Source organism: Phacochoerus africanus, chromosome X (genome assembly GCF_016906955.1).
Source record: "Phacochoerus africanus isolate WHEZ1 chromosome X, ROS_Pafr_v1, whole genome shotgun sequence".
Taxonomy (NCBI): domain Eukaryota; kingdom Metazoa; phylum Chordata; class Mammalia; order Artiodactyla; family Suidae; genus Phacochoerus; species Phacochoerus africanus.
Window position 1 is genome coordinate 36,973,258 of NC_062560.1, and position 5,231 is coordinate 36,978,488.

Sequence of the window (5,231 nt, forward strand, 5' to 3'; positions counted from 1 at the left end):
TTTTTTTTTTTTTTTTTTTTTTGCTTTTTAGAGCCACACCCACAGCATATGGAGGTTCCCAGGCTAGGGGTCAAATCAGAGCTGTAGCCGCTGGCCTACACCACAGCCACAGCTACACGGGATCCAAGCCGTGTCTGCGACCTATACCACAGCTTACGGCAACGCCGGATCCGTAACCTAGTGAGTGAGGCCAGGGATCGAACCCTTATGTTCATCACTTTTTAACAGCCACTTCGTGCTGGGTATTCTTCCACTTATTCTTTTAGCTTTTTAGGTGAAATGGCTGAGACATAGCATAAAGAAGTGAATAACTTTGAACATGTCCATTTCCCCCTTGCTGCCCCAGTACAAAATGACTCTCAAATTGACGAGCCAGAGATCAGGCAAGCACCAGCCCTTAGTGAGAGGGTGATCTAGGGTTAAGAAGAGAAGGTTCCAAATCATCTCACTGGGCGCATCTCTGTAACAGATGCTTCCTTCCCATGATCCGCTGAGTGCTCAGTGGATGCACTGGTCTTTGGCTTCCCCTGAGAGAGGAGCAACACGACAGCGCTAACCATACTCGGGATGAGACTTCTCTCGGTGACCGCGGGAAATGTCAGATGGAGCCTAAGTCAGCCCTCTTCTCTCCCTAGAGTCACTGTCAGTCTAGTTTCATTTATCGGGGAGGGCATGGAGGAGATTCCTTTTCTGAAAGGCAACCCGTGTTCTCTAGCATGCAATCCTATGTCTAGCCTAAGACACTCTCTTCAATGCATGCTTGCAAATCCTTGGAACTCTGAAGGCTTTTTCAGAGGTTGGGAGGTCATATTGCATGTGAACACTTTCTTTTTTTTTTTTTTTTGTCTTTTTGCTATTTCTTTGGGCCGCTCCCGCGGCATATGGAGGTTCCCAGGCTAGGGGTCTAATCGGAGCTGCAGCCACCAGCCTACGCCAGAGCCACAGCAACGCGGGATCCGAGCCACGTCTGCAACCTACACCACAGCTCACGGCAATGCCGGATCGTTAACCCACTGAGCAAGGGCAGGGACTGAACCCGCAACCTCATGGTTCCTAGTCGGATTCGTTAACCACTGCGCCACGACAGGAACTCCAACACTTTCTATTTATGAATCATTATGGCCTATTGATTCAATGCATGAGGTATAGTTTTAATATGTCCGTCTGCCCCATCAAAACAATAGAAAATCTCCAATGGCAGGGGTACTATCTATAGTGATAAGGATCCAGTGTTGTCACTGCAGCGGATTGGGTCGCTGCTGTGGTGTGGGTTCCATCCTTGACTGGGGGACTTCCACACGCCACAGGCATGACCAAAAAAAAAAAGTGATCAGATATGATAAGATAGTGTTTTGCTTTTAAGAAAACATAGAACCTAAATGCTTAAATAAATATAATATTAGCATTACATAATGATAGTAATGTGAATATTTCTTTTTTTTTGTCTTTATAGGGCTGCACCTGTGGCATAGGGAGGTTCCCAGGCTAGGGGTCAAATTAGAGCTACAGCTGCCACCCTACGCCACAGCCACAGCAAGTCCAGATCCGAGCCACATCTGCAACCTACACCACAGCTCAGGGCAATGCTGGGTTCTTAACCCACTGAGCAAGGCCAGGGATTGAACTTGCATCCTCATGGACACTCTGTCAGGTTCTTAACCCTCTGAGCCGCAATGGGAACTCTGTGAATGTTTCTTTCATTTATTTTCTAATATATGTTTAGTGTTTATTGTCCCTAGAAGAATACGCCTCATCCTGGCTGTGATCAGTAGTGACAGAAGTCATGGTGGCGATGGCTTCTTCAGGGGAGCTGACAGTATATCTAGAAACTAATATGCAATAAGCCTGTCCAGTCAGAAGGAGGAGAAAAATCCATATTTTTAAATGTCCTAGAAGCGATTCCTGCAGTCACCCAGCAGCCGACTTTCAAATGTTAATAATTAGGCTGCAGGCCAGGCCAACTGCTCAGCAGCTAAGGCGCTGGGTGTGCTACACACGGGGGACCCCAATCTGACGCTCCCTGGAAGCTGTCCTATCTTCCAGCCGGAGCGGGGAGCACCGCAGAGGTGACACCGGGCGCCTTCAGAGGAGCGAGCGGCATGATGTATCACCACGCGCCAGCCCTCACCGGAGACCTGTTTCAGGCGAGATTACAGTCTCAGCAGAGTCTCTCATTTCTTCTGGTCACGGGGTGACGGAACACTTTACAACTTGCGCTCCAGGAAGGCAGGGAGGGATTTAATGCAAAGCTGGAAGGGCCCCTCCATAAACCTCAGCCAGATCAGCCCTGATTCACAAGACGTTTCTGCTTCCTCTGCCTTCAAGGCAGCCAGATCAACATTTACGGAAAAATGTAAACTTGCAACATGGAATGGAAATATGAGTCGTCCGTATTTCATGTGATCACAAATTTCACAGACAAACTTGGGAAGTCTCTGAAATTTTGGCGTGAAAATGACTCCTTCTCCGAATTGAGGTGTCTTTACTACCGATCTCTATGGAGCACCTCCTAACGCTAATGGGAGAACAACCCTAATAAGGTCAACAAAAATGTTCTTGTAATAGTGTTCATTAACAGTGCTGCTCAGTGACTGTTTAAAATCGCTCTTGCTGCAATCTCTCCCATGGATGAAATCATTTGTTTCATTTTTAACTATTGCTGGGAATCCTAAGATTTCCAAATCTTCCCCTATGCTCCTTATTTTTAAGACAGGATCTAACTTTATTTATTTATTTATTTATTTATTTATTTATTTTTTGGCTGCACCCGCAGCATGCAAAAGTTCGCTGACCAGGAATCAAACCTGAGCCACAGCAGTGACAACGCTATGGGGTAGGTCGCAGACATGGCTTGGATCCCGCGTTGGCAAAAAGCTATTAAGTGGAAGGTTGATGTGTCAAAGCACGGTAATTTTAAAACTATATAAATATGCTGTATAAACAAAAATTACAACACCTTAACCCACTGAGCCACCAGGGAACTCCTATTTTTTATTATTTTCAACTTACAATTTCTGGGGGTGGTCTCAGTGGTCTTTGAAAGCGAATCTATCATGGAGTTCCTGTTGTGGTACAGTGGATTAAGAACCCAACTGGTGTCCATGAGGATGCAGGTTCGATCCCTGGCCTCATTCAGCGGGTTAAAGGATCTGGTGCTGCCATGAGCTGTGGTGTAGGTCACAGACATGGCTTGGATTGAGCATTGCTGTGGCTGTGGTTTAGGCTGGCAGCTGCAGCTCTGATTCAACTCCTAGTCTGGGAACTTCCATAGGCCACAGGTGCGACCCTAAAAAAGAAAAAAGAAAAAAAGAAAGGAAGTTAATCTATCACAATGATTAATGAGATCATATTCCTTTCTTGAGATGGCTCTCAGTAGTACCATCAAAGGGCCATCAGCTTCCCAAATTCAGAACTTCATCCTTCTGTTTCCTTCCTCCTCTTTGCTTCCCATATACAATTTACTACAAAGCCCAGTTGTTTATTTTTTTCCTCCACAACACCTCTAATATCTATTTGTTAATTCACTAAGTATGTATTAATTGACAGGAACAATGCTAGAAAGGGAGGTTCTGTGCTCAAGCTAGGCCTGGGATCTACCTATTTCATGGTCATCATTTGGGACCAACTTTGTAGTGGATTAAGGATGGCCACACGGAGTTCCCATCGTGGCGCAGTGGTTAACGAATCCGACTAGGAACCATGAGGTTGCGGGTTCGGTCCCTGCCCTTGCTCAGTGGGTTAACGATCTGGCGTTGCCGTGAGCTGTGGTGTAGGTTGCAGACGCGGCTCAGATCCCGCGTTGCTGTGGCTCTGGCGTAGGCCGGTGGCTACAGCTCCGATTCAACCCCTAGCCTAGGAACCTCCATATGCCGCGGGAGCGGCCCAAGAAATAGCAACAACAACAACAACAACAACAACAAAAAAAGGATGGCCACACATTCCTTGACAGTTCTCCTATTGAAAGGTCTTCTATATCTAATGAGATTGTAAGCCTTTTAAGGCTTTTGAGGCTATTTAGCCCGTGTATAGAACTTTATAGAACTTTGTGTTCTATACACGGACTAAATAGGTGACACGCCACAACTAACGTTTAACCCACCAGAAATATTCATGTGATTTAGAACTTGACAGAATCCCATCAGGGTTGATATGACCTTTGAGGTCTTCCAAAAAAGTCTGAAAAGATTTTATCTCTAGAATCAGAAACTTGGTACCGCACTGTCTTAATTTTGATAAAATTCCTATGAGCTCTTTCCTATGATACAATAAAATTTGTGGGCTTTTTCCTTACAACAGAAAGAAGGAAATCGAATATTTCTAAGGATTTTCTAGTAGCTGCCAAGAGATCAGATCTGTATACTTTTTAAAGAGGCCCCGCAAATGGTTTAAATCTGCTGTAAGTTTCACTGGGAAGGGATAATTCATGTCCTTAAATTTAAGCATTGATATTCAGTTATCAACAAACCATTTGAACTCTAGCAGTGCTTGGCAGTCATTCTGGCTAGAACCTAACTAACTTAAACTGAAATTTAGTGTAGTTGGCAAAAAGCTATTAAGAGGAAGGTTGATGTGTCAAAGCATGGTAATTTTAAAACTACATAAATATGCTGTATAAATAAAAATAACAACCTTCAGTTGTTCTGAGAATTCTTATTTCTTCAGGAATTGCTTTGGGCCCTCACCCACCACCCAGTGGAGTAAAACAAAGCAAGTAAAAGGATGAGTGACATTCATTTGTTTTTCAAAGCCATAAGCAATGTTGGCCCTAGTTATTATGTGTGCTTTATTTTTACAGACATTTAATAAAAACAAACAATTCAACGAGTATGTATGGAGCACTTAACCATGTAAAAGCTCTGTGCAGCAATTGTTTTTTCCATAGTCTACTGGGAAGGAGGGGGGTGAAATGTACGTAAATAACCAGAAAACACTGCATGATGTAAATTGCAAAAGTGAAACATAAAAATACAAGCACAATGCTTTGGAAAGACCATGGGGAAATGATTAATCTCACTTGGGGGAAGGTGTGGATGGGGACAGGAATCAGTAAAGGAGTCCTAGAGAGATTGCTTTTCTTCTAGGGATTGAGGAGAAATAGCAACCAACATCAAGGGAAGAGGTGGAGGGGGAGGGACAGGAGGGAAGAGTAATTTCAGTTGAAGGTGCTGCATGGACAACGCCCCGTGCAGGTCATCTGGGGAATGGAGAGGGAAGGTTCCGCTGTGGCTGCT